This window comes from Panthera leo, chromosome E2 (genome assembly GCF_018350215.1).
Source record: "Panthera leo isolate Ple1 chromosome E2, P.leo_Ple1_pat1.1, whole genome shotgun sequence".
NCBI lineage: Eukaryota > Metazoa > Chordata > Mammalia > Carnivora > Felidae > Panthera > Panthera leo.
Window position 1 is genome coordinate 48,349,046 of NC_056693.1, and position 17,137 is coordinate 48,366,182.

At 43.0% G+C, this 17,137-nt stretch overlaps 1 protein-coding gene and 1 long non-coding RNA gene across 5 annotated transcripts in view; one reads left to right on the plus strand and one right to left on the minus strand.

Annotated features, from left to right (window-relative positions):
• The window catches only part of IL34 (interleukin 34), an 85,048-nt gene that overhangs the window by 48,419 nt on the left and 19,492 nt on the right, over positions 1 to 17,137 (minus strand). The window lies entirely within an intron of this gene.
• On the plus strand, positions 4,312 to 6,602 carry LOC122208054. The gene is made up of 2 exons (XR_006197097.1): positions 4,312 to 4,424; positions 6,342 to 6,602. It is a non-coding gene; the product is annotated as an uncharacterized LOC122208054 (long non-coding RNA).

Below are 17,137 nucleotides of genomic sequence, written 5' to 3' on the forward strand. Positions count from 1 at the left end.
CTGCAGCAAGTACCCCTCCATGATATTTGGTCTCAATCCCTTTGAACTTGCTGTTCCCTGAGCAGAATGCCCTTCTCTCTTTACATGCAAGCCCTCCCACCTCCCTGCCCCATGCCCACACCTCCACCCCAGATTCTCACATGTCACCCTTGACCCCTAAGACTGCCCGCCTCCTGGTTGCTCCAGCTGTCCCCTCTCCAAGGGAGCTGTCCTTCTGTGCTCCCAGGCCCCTGGTGCCCCTTGTCCTTTGCCTGATCATAGTGTCCTGTGCATCTGGTCTGCCTCATCTCTGAGCTGGGAGCTCCTTAAAGTCTGGGACTTTGACCCTGCACGGCCCATCAACTGCAAGAACGTGGGCTGAACCAGTCCCCCTTTTTTTTTTTTTTTTTTTTACCAATTCAGGAATGTCCCTAGTGGCGAACAACAAAGGAAAATGGAATTCTTGGTGAACAGAGCAGCTTTGTTCCTAAGTTTTTGGTTCACTGAGGGCGGACTCTGGGCACTTGTAGACCCATGCAGAGTGCCAGGAAAACTAGCCTTGGCTTTTCATTACTGACTCCCCTTCCTGACTTGGGACCCACAGAGCAAATCATTTCCTTTCTCTAGCCCTCACTCTCCTCATCCAGAAATGGAGCTTGGGGAACTCCTCCTCAAGCTGGGTGTGGAGGGCGGTGTGATAGAGCGACACGAGGGGATGTGCAGAGGTCCCCACTGTGGACAGCGTCTTGGTTACTCAAGGCCCATGTTCCTGCAGAGCTTTGGCCTCACACTAGTTGAGTTTGGGTTCAAGTAGGGCTCTTCCACGGGTACTGGTGGGGATGTCCCTGCCCTTCATAGGCCATAGCACACAGATGGCCCGTTCTGGCTCCTGGTCAGATTTGTTTTGTAACACCTTCCACAAGCAATGTGGATCCATGCTTTGTAACAACTCTTGCACCTGTGATTAAATAATCACTCACTGTAGCTTCATCTCTCTCTTCCCTGCTGGAACATAAGCCCCCCCTGAATCCCCAGCTACGCCTATCATGAGGAGACCCAGGGAAGCATGCAGTGAAGGGCTGGGGTATCTTTTCTGCTAACATGCATCATTGTCACAGCTAAGGAAGAATGAGACGTGCAGCCCCTGTTCCTGAGTCACTTGGTAAGGAAAGGTGCAGGGCTAGGGTGGAGGAGCCAGCCTCCCCACCAGGCCACATCCCCTCCTCCCTACTCACACATGCCCAGTCTGACAAAGGACTGGTTCCACCATGAACCCCACTCATGTCTATGCTTCCTTGTGTAAGAACATGAAACTTGGGGCCTGGGTAGTTCAAATGGTTAAGCATCTGATTTTTGATTGCAGCGTAAGTCGGGATCTCACTGTTCATGGAACCGAGCCCCACAACGGGACTGAGCCCCCTGCTATCTCTCTCTCAAAAAAATGAGTAAACATTAAAAAACATATTAAAAAACATTTTTTTGAAAAGAACATGAAACTTTTAAAACAGGTTCTGAAGTCTCTACATCAGGGTTAAATTCTGTTCCACGTGCAGCATTTGTAATGGAGCCTCTCCCGTGTGCCCAGGGCTTTGCACACCCAGATGAAAAGCTACGAGCCCCAGCCTGGAGCAGCTCACACTGAGGGGGAGGCATGGTCACAGAGCAGGCTGGTGAGAGAAGGCAGCAGGTGCCTCAGCAAGCAGCACAGACCAGGGAGGGGTTGGCAGGCTTCTGGGAGCAGGAACCCGAAGAGGCCTTCACCACCCTTCTAACAAATGAGAAACAGAACCATGAGGGGACCCAGACTAGGCAAGGAAGGTTATTCCAGAACTTTCAAAACTTTGTTGTTATCAGAAGGGGCCCAGAGGCTGGCATTCAGGCCCATCTGTCCTCAACAGGAAGGCACAGGGGATAAGCCATCGTTCTACCAGCACCCCCAGCTTCCTTCCTCCTTACCCCAACTCACCAGCCTTTCCCACAGTGGGCCTTAAGGCCAAACTTAGACTGAAGGGGCTCCAACTGAAATCCTCTTCCCTCCCTTTTCTGTCATGGTCCTACTTCTGAACTTCACATGCTTTCTTCCAGAGACATCTCACAGGTACACTTTCCACAGCCTCAGCCTCCTCCTACCATTCCAGAGTGTCCAACATAAACAAACATATCTCTCTCTCTCTCTTTTTTAATCCAACACTAAGACATCACAAGTGCTTCAAGTGTGTTGAAGACTGGCTCCCCAAAGGTCTTGTCCACCCAGAACTTCAGAATTTGACCTTACTTGGAAACAGGGTCCTCACAGATATAATGAGTTAAGATGAGGTCATGCTCGATTGAGGAGGGGCCCTAAATCCAGTGAGGGAAGTCCTTCTAAGGAGAGATATACACACACAAGATAACAGGCATAACTACAGTGATGCATCCACAAGCCAAAGAAAGCCAAGGACTTCGAGAGCCACTAGAATCTAGGAAGAGGCCAGGAAGGACCACCCCCGCCCCCATTCCCAAGCCTTCAGAGGGAGCATGGCCCTTGATCTCACACTTTTGGCCTCCCAAACAGGTGAGAGAGAACATGCCCGTTTTCAGTCACCCCCTGCAGCCCTAGCAAGTTAACAGAATGTTGTTCTGTACCTTGCTTTTCTCACTCAACCTGTCTAGAAGACAGTGGCACTGTCTCCCTTCTTTTTTTCTATAAACTGTGGAAGTATTCCAGTGTATATAGACTGTGACTAAATAATCTGTCTTCTGTTCAACATTTAGGCCATTTCCAATCATGAAACTTCCACAGATAGTGCAGCAATGACTGTCTGTACAGACAGCTGGGTGCCCTCCCTCCCCCTCCCCCCGGGGGGGGGGGGGAAGTACATAGGTAGAGGCAGGTACTTTTACATTCTTGTAAACTATTGCAAAAGGGCCCTCCCAGGAGATCAGACACTTGACATTCTTAAAAGCAAGGTGTGAAAGTTTTTCATTGGCTCACTCATTTGTTTAATTGTCCTGATTTGTCATATTTCAAATCAATTTAAGTTTGTTGCCACGAATAAAACAACACAATACAAAGATGTCTATATTTGTGTCTCTGTGTCTCTCTTCTTATAAAGACACCAGATCTGATATCTTTCTCTTGCACTTCCTTCCCCTCCTTCTCTCCTTTATGGTATTACTGGTGTCAACACCCAGCCCTCCGCATCTTTCTCCTCGTTCACACTAATATATGTGGACATACATACACATAGAGGAAGTTTGATCGTTTGTCCTAATAAAATCAAATAACCAGATCCATGTAACTTGTCTTCCTTCTTCACAATAGGCAAATCTGCAAGTCAGTATTATAATTTCTTTTATCCTCTAGACACAATCACTCACATTCAGATATCATCCTCCATCAGTAGGATTTATAACAGGCATGCTGAGGGCTGAGCATTATAGATATTTTCAGGACAGTCTTGAAATTTCTCTTTTTTTTCCACCTCTTCTTCCTTCTCCCTTCTCCCTTCCTTCGCCTGCAGCCCTAACAAGCAGCCCTGATGGGCAGCCTTCACTCCCTTTTTCATGCTCACCTATCTGTTAGAAAAATACACACATATATACAAGTGTGGGGTTGGGGTCACGTTTTGCTTGCTATGGGGTTGCTTTGCAAAAACTGGGATCATAATAGCACCCATGACCATTTCTTATTTTTCTCACTCAATAATCAAATCCCTCAGGTAAAGCCTTCTGAATCTTTTAATGGCTGCGCAAAATTTCCTGCCAGAGGGACTCTGCTTTGTTTCCAGCCGTTGTCGTGGTGGTGGGTTTTGTTTTGGGTTTTTTTTTTTTTTTTTGACATTATGAATAATTCCACAGTAACATTCTGGGGACATTGATCCTCTAGCTCTCTTTTTTGTTCTTGCTGCCTACTCCCTCCTGGTTGCTAAGGTTTCCTAGTGCATTTTGTAACTTGGGCTTTTTTGCTCAAGTTCAACAAGCAAGTTGGGTTGAAGGTGTATCCCCCCTCTGAAAAGGTTCTGCTTTTGCTTCTGCAAGGTATCCCCAAGTTATCAGTCCGAAATCACTTTTTTATTGTAGCAAAATATACCTAATATAAAATTTCCCATCCTAACCATTTTTTTTTTTTTTTAAGCACACAGTTCTACGGTGTTCAGTACTTTCATATTGTGCCACCAACCTCGAAGACTCTTCATCTTGGGAAGCAGAAACCCTAGCAACTTTAAACAACTCCCTATTTCCTCCTCCCCTCATCCCTAGGCAACCACCATTCTACTTTCTGTCTCTATGAATTTTCCAGCCTAGAATTTCCTGGCCTAGAGACTCTAGAATCACATGAGTAGTGTAAGTTGGATCGCAAATTCAAAAGAGGGCAGGAGTGTGGTTATAAATTTCTCAGAAGAGGCCTTCCCCAACCAAACCCGGGCCAGGTTAGAAGAGCTTCCTGCTCGCTGCCTTTGAAGGTGAGTGTATTTTTTCTGGCCTTTCATTGGAAGTTTAAACCCTGAAGGGTCCCAGATGTATGTGGGAGTCACAGTTCTACCTCTCTGCTTCATATAAGATCAAAACTGTGTCCGTTGTCCCTATGGCTATTCAGACGCAAATCCCTGCCTTATCCGGACCAGCAAAAGATGCTCAGAGCAGGCAAAGCTATCTCACTCCCTGCCCAGACAGGCTGTCAACTTCCCTTTATGTCTCTTCTCCAAGGGCTATCCTATTTCCATGCAGCTATGCATAAAAAGCATGTCGACTGTTTTCTATCCTAAGTTTCCAGATGTTTTAGAGAGTTTTTTCCCCACAAACTATCAAATCCTCCATCTTAATGAAAAGGAATCTCCCTTATATTTCTTTCTCCTTGCATGAGTTATTTTAGCCTTGAACTTTTCATGCCTCCTGCCTTATTTCTCCCCTGGAACTAGAGCTCTAGTATTCACCAGGCACAGCCCCCAGTGGACACACAAGGAATTCTCGGTGAAACCCAGGAGAATGAGGGAAAAAACAGCCAGAACTCTCTGTCAGGATTGGGGGAGGGCCATGGAGATGGTGCTGCCTCTGGTTCAGGGATGTGTGAGGCCCATAAAACTTGCAATGATAATGTTGGGCAAGGCCCATAGGATGGAGCTGGGACTACCTTCAATGGGACAACGATGATAATAATAGTGGCTAATGTTAGTTACTTTTGTCACTTAATCCCTACATATGCAAACACACACACACACACACACACACACACACACACACACACACACACACACACCAGAGTTAGAATTCTCACCCTCATTTTAAAGATGAAGAAACCACACTGATGGTTACCAAGGGAGGTGGGTAGGGGGATGGGGGAAATACATGAAGGGGATTAAGAGTACACTTATTGAGATGAGCAGTGAGTGATGTATACAATTGTTGAATCACTATATATTGTACACCTGAAACTAATATTAACACTGTGTGTTGACTATACTGGATTTAAAGAAAAAAAAAGAATGCACGCATAAAAAAAAAAAAAAAAAAAAAAAAGACCAGCTTTCATATAGAAGTTCCCCTTGCTATTATTAAAATTGCCATCTACCAAAAAAAAAAAAAAAAAAAAAAAAAAGAGGAAACCAAATCTCAGAAAGTTTGGCAACTTGCCCAAGGTCACATGGTAACAAATAGGAGAGGAAGTAATCAAATCTAACTACGTCAGGCCCCAAAGCTCTTGCTGATAACTCTGCATTAGGGGATGGTCTGCAAACAAAAGGAAAAGACCACATTCCCCTGCCAAGCAGCTTTATGCTGCTAGAGGAGACTGCCTGTGGGGCCAAGAGAAGCTGCTTCAGGGGATGGAGCCCATGAGGATCTGGAGGGGGGCGGAGTGACCTGAGCACCCTGCAACTTCAAACTCAGAACCCAGAGTCAGTATGCATGACTTGAGCTGGTCAGGGCAGGCCACTCCGGCCAGAGCTCAGGGCCGATGGGCCTAGAAAGGAGCCATTCCTCGTCACCATGGATGGGTTGGCCCTCTGTGCTTCCTCAGAGGCTGTGGCCCTTGCCCTCAGTCTCCCCTAATCCCTCCCAGTCTGGCTTTACTCAGGGCTGGGAGCTCAGCTTTCTTGCCTTCAGAGCTGAGCAGCTGAGCTGGCTAGTCAGAGACACCTTGGTTCTGCCAAGCCCATGTGAAGGCTCCTCACAGGAGAGGGAAGACAGCCTCTTGGCCCACCACCCCACCAGGGCTGGTGATGCTAAGATTCCAATTAGTGAGGAATCAGTCTCTGAAGCAGCACACACAGGGAACACGAGAATGGAGGAGAGGAAGAGGTGAATCAATTCAGATTCAGGAAGCTTCTGGGCCCAATAAAACATCCAACATCCCCTCACTTCTCCTAAATGCTTTCTCCCAGGTCCAATCCAGAAACAGCTATCAACAGATTCTCACATCAACCAGTAAGTAACCATCAAGTCAGTGCTTTTCATCAAGTCTAATGCACAACTGACTGCAAAATGCACCAATATTTTATATTCCACTAAGAAACAAAGAAGAGGAACTGAACTATCAATTATATCATGATATGCCATTGATCCTGATTCCAAAGGAGATGTTAAAATGTGATAAGTGAGGGAAAGGTGTATTTTGCAATCTATAGAATATGGTAACATTAAGAGCCCTGTTGTTGACTTGCTTTTTTGCCTGAGGGTTACAGAATATTTCCATGCGCAATGCCTGACTGCTGATGGCTAGTATTCAAGCACTGATATATGCCCATTCTACACTATGGGGTATTCAGTTCCCTGCTCTTATAGAAATCACAGTCTAGGTGGTGATCTTGGAAGCGGGCCAAAAGAACATCTGCAGAATAGTTAAAGGCCAGTCTCTATGGTGTGAACAATAAACATCATAGGTGTTTGGAGAAGAAATGTACTGGAGTTGGCCTGCTGGTCAAAGGAGGCTTCATGCAAGGAAAGGGGATAGATAATTAGGCTATAGGATGAAGGGTAGATAATGGGGAAGAGAAAAGACACTGAGGAGGGAGAAGTGGGGATAAAGTGAACAAGGCATGGAGAAGAGGCCCGCGTAGCAGATACTCTGGACAGCAAAGGGAAGGTTATTCATCTGGAGCAAAGAAGCTGTGTTGGGATGTAATGGGAATCTACGCTGAACAGGCAAGACAAGGCTACACTACAGGTGGTCTTGAAAGCCAAGCAGTTATTGATGTGACAGGCAGCAGGGACCCAGTGCAGATTCTTGAGCAGGGGAATGACCTGATAAGAACGTTAATTTAGGGAGCACTGATGTGCAAGATGAGTGAAAGGCAGAAGCTGGAGGCAAGAGTACCAACATACCAACCATTGCCCCGTAAGCCCCGTGACAAAGGAAGATAACCTCTAAGGCGGGGGGGGGGGGGGGGGGGGGGGGGGGGGTCTAATGGAGGCTCAAGTGCCTGGAAGGGGCTGAGGGGCAGTTCTCCCATGCAGTTTGAACCATGCCTAGATGGAAAAAAGTCCTAGATCCTTTTAAGAACTGTCTCTTCAAGACGCTGGCCTCCCAGGCAATTCCCTGGTGCATGTATTCCAGGGAATCTAAATGTATAAAGAACCATCATCTACTCAGTAAAATGGGTGTCATTCAATAGAAGCAGGGGCTGAAGGACACACTGCTTACGTTTGTATAGAATGTAATCATCATGTAAGTGAATCCTTTCTGCCTGTAGGAATTAAAGAGCTCTATTTGGTAAAAGGCACATATGTCTGATACGTGTTCATTGATAAAATATTGCAGTTTTTCTGCATTGGCCCTACCTGACAATTTGTAGTAAGAACCATAAAATCAGTCAAACCCTGTTAAGGAGTAACTCCTCTTTACAAGGTGGGTCCTAAGACTATAACCAAGTCAAAAATGGCCCTAAGCAGCACCATTTGGAGAGTCGAGAGCCAGAGAACTACCCCACAGCCAAACAGAGGGGAAGGGTCTCAGCTCAGCCAGAGGGTCAGCATCTGAGCTGCTTAAGTGAGGCATGTACAAACATACCAAGTTGGACAGAAGGACTCCTATTGCGTGTGCCTCTACCCGGAGCGCTACAGAGGGTGCTCTGTGACACTACAGAGGCAATGTAGTGTTACAGCAGAAGCACAGATTTGGCTTCAGAGCCCATTTCTTCATGTGTAAAAACGGGAATGAAATTTCAGTCACTGGCCCTGGTCCTGATCAGTGATGAGCTATTATTACTACATGTATGACACACACAAAATAACCAGACGCAAAAATTCTTAGCAGGGCTGGGGGATGGGTGCAGGGCAGCATACATATGGCTGTAGGGCATCCACTGGCTCTAATGTTTGAGGCACAGGTGGGAAGTGGGATGCCAGAGAGTCCAGGGCCATGTCTAAAAATGTTACCTCCAGGGGAGGAGCCAAGATGGCGGGACAGCAAGGAAGCTTTTTGTGTGTCTCGCGTCCATGAAATACAGCCAGACCAACACTAAACCATCCTACACACCTAGAAAACTGAATGGAGGATTAACACAACAATCTGCACAACCTGAACCACAGAATTCAGCAGGTAAGCGGCGTGGAGAGCTGAACTTGGGGAGCGAGAAGCTGCAAAAGGTAGGGAACCGCTTTTGCGGGCGGAGAGAAGACGGAGACTGGGGAAGGCGGGGGGAGAATACAGGAAAAGCACCCCTTCCCAAAAGCAGCTGGAGAGAAAGTGGAAAATTGGAAACAGCCGCAGGGACTAAACTAAAAAGGGAACAGGGAGAAAGGAGAAAGGAGAGGGTTTAAATTCCATTAAGACTGTAAACAAGGGGAGCGCAAAGGCTACAACTCCGCAGCTCGATAGCTGGCGGTACTCTGGTGGGAAGGGCAAATCCCCAGGAACAGAGTGGGGTCCGGGAGGTTGTCGGGCCACACGGGGAAGAGCGGTTCCACTGCTGGAAGGACATCTGGTAGAGACTGCTGAAGCCACCTGGTCCCAGCAGACCCTGGAAGTCAGCCACATTCACTGGTGCTGGGGCAAGATTGTTAAGAGTGAAGCCTGGTGCCAGATGTGTGTTGTGATTTTCCATAATCCCTGAGACGCTGCTGCTACACTGTCTCGCGAACTTTTTCTGGGGCGGGCTGGCACCTGGCCATGGTCTCAGGGCGCCGGCAACAACAGGGTCCAGCAGGCGTTCCTGGGTGCAGCCGATATTCAGCAAATGCTCATTTGCCCATTGCTCGGTGAGACCCTCCCGCAGAGGGGCAAAAGGGGCCAAAGCCGCAGTCCTTCGGAAGTAAGGGGCTGGGGAAAACAGCCACATCTGAGACAAAACATGGGAGAGAGGTACTGCCTGGGGCCTGGTCACAGAGAGTGAAAAAGCGGGGAGTGGACGAGAGCTGAAGACAGAGGACAGGTGCGCAATTGCTGATCTGCGTTGGGGGAACAGACTGGGTAGCTGGGTGGCGCCATTTTCACCACTCCTGCGCATGCGCATAAGCACCTAGGAGCGCCACAACAATCCACCCCAGTAGGCTAGCAGCGCCATCTAGTGGAGAGCAGAGCTGTTACACTGAGCCCTGCCCAACTAGGCCAACTTCGCTCTTCAAGAACATAAGTCTCACCGCCGGCTTAGTTTATGGACTATAAAGGGCTACATAGACTGACTTCTAGGAGAAAATGAAGCAATTTCAGCCCTACTTCAATCTGTTAGCAGGTTCATCTATTCATTTTTCTTTCTTTTTTTTTTTTTTCTTTTTCTCTTTTACAATTCTTTTTTCTTGAATACAGAAAAAAATTCATTTGTAATTTCAATTTTTATTAAAAATCTTTCTTTAATTTTTATAACTATATTTTTTACTTTTGTGTAAATTTTTTCAAATTCTACTGTACTTCCATCATTTTATTTTAGTCTATTTCAGTGTACTCACCTTTTCAAATTTTCAAACAATTTCCTTTTTTTCTTTCTTTTTCTTTTTTCTGTTTCTTTTCTTTTTCTTGAATGCAGAAAGAGAAAAATTTCATTTTTACTTTCAATGTCTATTAAAAATATTTTCATTTAATTTTTATTACTATATTTTTTGCTTTTATATAAATTTTTTTCAAATTCTATTTTACTTCCATCATTTTATTTTAGTCTACTACAGTGTATTCACTTTTTCAAATTTTCAAATGATTTTTTTTTTCTTTTTTTCTTTTTTGTTTTTTCTTTTTCGTTTCTTTTCTTTTTTCTTAAATACAGAAAATGAAAAACCTCATATTTATTTTTAACTTTTATTAAAAATATTTTTCTTTCTGGGTGTTGTATGGAAACCAATTTGACAATAAATTTCATATATTGAAAAAAAAATGTTCTTTAATTTTTTTCTACTATATTCTTCATTTTTGTGTATATTTTTTCAAATTCTTTTTTACTCCCATCATCTCATTTTAGTCTATTTCAGTGTATTCGTTTTTTCAAAATCTCAAACAATTTCCTTTCTCCCCCCCTTTTTTTCCCTCTAATCTGTCAAACCACTTTCAACACCCAGACCAAAACACACCTAGGATCTAGCATCATCTATTAGATTTTTGTGTGTTTTTTTAATTTTTAATTTTAATTTTTTTTTAATTTTTTTAATTTCAATTTTTCTACCTCATTAATTCCTTTCTCCCTTCAAAAGTACAAAACAAAGGAATTCACCCCAAAAGAAAGAGCACGAAGAAATGACAGCCAGGGATTTAACCAACACAGATACAAGCAAGATGTCTGAACCAGAATTTAGAATCACGATAATAAGTATACTAACTGGAGTTGAAAACAGATTAGAATCCCTTCCTGCAGAGATAAAAGAAGTAAAAATAGCCAGAATGAAATTAAAAATGCTCTAACTGAGCTGTAGTCAGGGATGGATGCATCAGTGGCAAGGATGGATGAGGCAGAACAGAGAATCAGCAACACAAAGGACAAACTTATAGAGAATAATGAAGCAGAAAAAAAGAGGGAGATTAAGGCAAAAGAGCACGATTTAAGAATTAGAGAAATCAGTGATTCACTAAAAAGGAACAACATCAGAATCATAGGGGTCCCAGAAGAGGAAGAGAGAGAGATAGGGGTGGAAGGGTTATGTGAGCAAATCATAGTGGAAAACTTTTCTACCCTGGGGAAAGACACAGACATCAAAATCCAGGAAGCACAGAGGACTCCCATTAGATTCAACAAAAACCAACCATCAACAAGGCATATCACAGTCAAATTCACAAAATACTCAGGCAAGGAGAGAATCATGAAAGCAGCAAGGGAAAAAAAGTCTCTAACATACAAGGGAAGACAGATCAGGTTTGCAGCAGACCTATCCACAGAAACTTGGCAGGCCAGAAAGGAGTGGCTGGATATATTCAGTGTGCTGAATCAGAAAAATATTCAGCCAAGAATTCTTTATCCAGCAAGGCTGTCATTCAAAATAGAAGGAGAGATAAAAAGTTTCCCAAACAAAAATTAAAGGAGTTTGTGACCACTAAACCAGCCCTGCAAGTATACACACACACACACACACACACACACACCAAAAGCAACAAAAGATTAGAAAGAACCAGAGAATACCACCAGAAACTCCAACTCTACAAGCATCATAATGGCAATAAATTCATATCTTTCAGTACTCACTCTAAACATCAATGGACTCAATGCTCTGATCAAAAGACACAGGGTAACAGAATGGATAAGAAAACAAGATCCATCTATATGCTGTTTATAAGAGACCCACTTTAGACCTAAAGACACCTTCAGATTGAAAATAAGGGGATGGAGAACCAATGATCATGCTAACGGTTAACAAAAGAAAGCCAGAATAGCCATACTTATATCAGACAATCTAGACTTTAAAATAAAGACTGTATCAAGAGATGCAGAAGGACATTATATAATAATCAAGGGGTCTACAGACCAAGAAGACCTAACAATTGTAAACATTTATGTGCCAAATGTGGAAGCACCCAAATATGGAAGCACCCAAGTATATAAATCAATTAATCACAAACATAAAGAAACTCATCAATAGTAATACCATAAATAACAGTAGGAGACTTCAACACAGCAATGGACAGATCATCTAATCAAAAAATCAACAAGGAAACAATGACTTTGAATGACACACTGGACCAGATGGACTTAACAGATATATTCAGAACATTTCACCATAAAGCAGCAGAATACACATTCTTCTCCAGTGCACATGGAACGTTCTCCAGAATAGACCATATACTGGGACACAAGTCAGCCCTAAGTAAGTCCAAAAAGATCGAGATCATACTGTGCATATTTTCAGACCACAATGCTATGAAACTTGAAATCAACCACAAGAAAAAATTTGGAAAGGTAACAAATACTTGGAGACTGAAGAACATCCTACTAAAGAATGAATGGGCTAACCAAGCACTTAAAGAGGAAATTAAAAAGTATATGAAAGTCAATGAAAATGATAACACCACAACCCAAAACCTCTGGGACGCAGCAAGGGCGGTCATAAGAGGAAAGTATATAGTAATCCAGGCCTTCCTAAAGAAGGAAGAAAGATCTCAGATACACAATCTAATCTTATGCCTTAAGGAGCTGGAAAAAGAACAGCAAATAAAACCCAAAACCAGCAGAAGACAGGAAATAATAAAGATTAGGGCAGAAATTAATGCTATCAAAACCAAAAAAAACAGCAGAACAGATCAATGAAACCAGAAGCTGGTTCCTTGAAAGAATTAACAAAATTGATAAACCACTAGCCAGTTTGATCAAAAAGAAGAAGGAAAGGACCCAAATAAATGAAATCAAGAATGAAAGAGGAGAGATCACCACCAACACAACAGAAATAAAAACAATAATAATAGAATATTATGAGCAATTATATGCCAATAAAATGGGTAATCTGCAAGAAATGGACAAATTCCTAGAAACGTATACACTACCAAAACTGAAACAGGAAGAAATAGAAAATTTCTTTAGAAATTTCTTTAGAAATAGAAAATAGAAAATACCCATAACCAGTAAGGAAATCGAATTAGTAATCAAAAATCTGCCAAAAAAACAGGAGTCCAGGACCAGATGGCTTTCCAGGGGAATTCTACCAAACATTTAAGGAAAAGTTAACACCTATTCTCTTGAAGCTGTTCCAAAAAATAGAAATGGAAGGAAAACTTCCAAACTCTTTCTATGAAGCCAGCATTACCTTGATTCCAAAACCAGACAGAGACCCCACTAAAAAGGAGAACTATAGACCAATTTCCCTGATGAACATGGATGCAAAAATCTTCAACAAGATATTAGCCAACCAAATCCAACAATACATTAAAAAAATTATTCACCACAACCAAGTGGGATTTATACCTGGGATGCAGGGCTAGTTGAATATCTGCAAAACAATTGACGTGATTCATCACATCAATAAAAGAAAGGACAAGAACCATATGATCCTCTCAATAGACGCAGAGAAAGCATTTGACAAAATACAGCATTCTTTCTTGCTAAAAACCCTCAAGAAAGCAGGGATAGAAGGATCATACCTCAAGATCATAAAAACCCATATATGAACAACCCAATGCTAATATCATCCTCATTGGGGAAAAACTGAGAGCTTTCTCCCTAAGGTCAGGAACAAGACAGGGATGTCCACTCTCGCCACTGTCATTCAACATAGTATTGGAAGTCTTAGCCTCAGCAATCAGACAACACAAAGAAATAAAAGGCATCTAAATTGACCAGGAGGAGGTCAAACGTTCACTCTTCACAGATGACATGATACTCTATATGGAAAACCCTAAAGATTCCACCAAAAAACTGCTAGAATTGATTCATGAATTCAGCAAAGTGGCAGGATATAAAATCAACACACAGAAATCAGTTGCATTCCTATACACCAACAATGAAGCAACACAAAGAGAAATCAAGGAATCGACCCCATTTACAATTTCACCAAAACCCATAAAATACCCAGGAATAAATCTAACCAAAGAGGTGAAAAATCTATACACTGAAAACTATAGAAAACTTATGAAAGAAATTGAAGACACAAAAAAATGGAAAAATATTCCATTCTCCTGGATAGGAAGAAGAAATACTGTTAAAATGTTGATACTACCCAAAGCAATCTACACATTCAATGCAATCCCTATCGAAATAACACCAGCATTTTTCACAGAGCTAGAACAAACAATCCTAAAATTTGTATGGAACCAGAAAAGACCCCAAATAGCCAGAAAAAGAAAACCAAAGCAGGAAGCATCACAATCCTGGACTTCAAGCTATACTACAAAGCTGTAATCATCAAGACAGTATGGTACTGGCACAAGAACAGACACTCAGATCAATGGAACAGAATAGAGAACCCAGAAATGGACCCCCAAACGTATGGCCAACTAATCTTTGACAAAGCAGGAAAGAATATCCAATGGAAAAAAGACAGTCTCTTCAGCAAGTGGTGCTGGGAAAACTGGACAGCGACATGCAGAAGAATGAACCTGGACCGCTTTCTTACACCACACACACAAAATAAACTCAAAATGGATGAAAGACCTCAATGTAAGACAGGAAGCCATCAAAATCCTCGAGGAGAAAGCAGGCAAAAACCTCTTTGATCTTGGCCGCAGCAACTTCTTACTCAACACGTCTCTGGAGGCAAGGGAAATGAAAGCAAAAATGAACACTGGGACCTCATCAAAATAAAAAGCTTCTGCACAGTGAAGGAAACAATCAGCAAAACTAAAAGGCAACTGACAGAATGGGAGAAGATATTTGCAAATGACATATGAGATAAAGGGTTAGTATCCAAAATCTATCAAGAACTTACCAAACTCAACACCCAAAAAACAAATAATCCAGTGAAGAAATGGGCAAAAGACATGAAGAGACACTTCTCCAAGGAAGACATCCAGATGGCTAACAGACACATGAAAAAATGCTTAACATCAGTCATCATTAGGGAAATACAAATCAAAACCACAATGAGATACCACCCCACACCTGTCAGAATGGCTAACATTAACAACTCAGGCAACAACAGATGTTGGCGAGGATGTGGAGAAAGAGGATCTCTTTTGCATTGTTGGTGGAAATGCAAGCTGGTGCAGCCACTCTGGAAAACAGGATGGAGATTCCTCAAAAAACTAAAAATCGAACTACCCTATGACCGAGCAATTGCACTACTAGGCATTTATCCACGGGATACAGGTGTGCTGTTTCAAAGGGACACATGTACCCCAATGTTTATAGCAGCACTATCAACAATAGCCAAAGTATGGAAAGAGCCCAAATGCCCATCGATGGATGAATGGATAAAGAAGATGTGGTATATATATACAATGGAGTATTACTCAGCAATCAAAAGAATGAAATCTTGCCATTTCCAGCTACACGGATGGAACTGGAGGGCATTATGCTAAGTGAAATTAGTCACAGAAAAACAAAAATCATATGACTTCACTCATATGAGGACTTTAACACACAAAACAGATGGAACATAAGTGAAGGGAAACAAAAATAATATAAAAACAGGGAGGGGGACAAAACAGAAGAGACTCATAAATATAGACAACAAACAGAGGGTTACCGGATGGGTTGTGGGAAGGGGGATGGGCTAAATGGGTAAGGGGCACTAAGGAATCTACTCCTGAAATCATTGTTGCACTATATGGTAACTAATTTGGATGTAAATTTTAAAAAATAAAAAATAAAAAATGTTACCTCCAACCTGACAGGGAGACCCAAGTGGGGAAGCCAACTTGGCCAAGAGCTGCCACTCAGATAATCAGTCCTCAGCCGCCCACTGCCTCTCTTTGGCTCTTCATCACAGGCCTGTCTGACCTTCTGTGCCTCTGGGGACACCCTGGCCACTCCCCTGGCAGTGTTGGTCTCTATATGGATAAAAATCCTTTTTCTTCATGTCAGCCAAACAAAGTTAGGCTGGTCCCCAGAAGAATGTGTCTAAGAAGCTAGAGAGGAAAGAAAATTAAGGAATTAAAATGCAGCCACCGAGGGCGCCTGGGTGGCTGTCGGTTAAGTGGCTGACTTAGGCTCAGGTCAATGATCTCGAGGTCCATGAGTCGGTGATCCACATTGGGCTCTATGCTGACAGCTTGGAGCCTAGAGTCTACTTCAGATTCTATGTCTCCCCCCTTCTCTCTCAGTCCTTCACCCACTCACACTATGTCTCTCTCTCAAAAATAAATATTTTTTAAAAAAAAATTTTAATGCAGCCACCTGGAAACAGGATTTCCAAGTTCTTGGAACTCGGACTCTGGCCAGACTGGTCTAGCAGCTTCCTTAAGCTTCCTCCTCACCTCCTCCTCATCTGTACCTATCTGCCTTGGCAAGAAGCCCTCCCTTCCAGAATCTGCTTCCTCTGGCCTTGAGCAGCCCTGCCCCTAGCTCTTGGCAGGACCCAGCTTCTCTCCTTAGGCTCTTGGAGAATTTAGTTGTCCCAGAGAGTCCTCCTTTGGCCCTCAGCCCTCCCACAGAGATAATAATACCTGCCACGAAGAGTTCTTATAGTTGGTGGTACCAACTATAACGAATATAAGCTCCATGAGAGCAGGGCTTCCTTTTGTTCTTGGCTCCAGCTCCTGTGCTTGCCCCATAGCAAATGCTCATGAATGTTTGTTGAGTTAGTAATAAATATTCATATGAGCTTGAGTATGTGCATACAATTTCTAGAAAGACCCACAAGAACCTAGCATCAGGGGCACCTGGGTGGCTCAGTCAGTTAAGCGTCCGACTTCGGCTCAGGTCATGATCTCACCATCCGTGAGTTCAAGCCCCGCATCAGGCTCTGTGCTGACAGCTCAGAGCCTGAAGCCTGCCTTGGATTCTGTGTCTCCCTCTCTCTCTGACCCTCCCCTGTTCATGCTCCGTCTCTCTCTGTCTCAAAAATAAACAAACATTAAAAAAAAAAATTAAAAAAAAAAAGAACCTAGCATCAGTGAATGTCTTTGGATAGTTGAAAATAGAGGCCTAAAGAATAGGATACAGAGAGGAAGCTGTAAACCAGTCTATACCTCTTGAATTTTTTTTTCCTGTGCATATATATCACCTATTTGAAATTAAAAACACAATACCACTTATGTTAGGACCAAAACAATGAAATAGTTTGGTATAAACAAAATATGTAGAAGATCTATATAATGAAAACTATAAAGCTATGATGAAAGAAACCAAGGAACACCTAAATAAATGAAGAGCTATTCCATGTCAGGGGCAGAAAG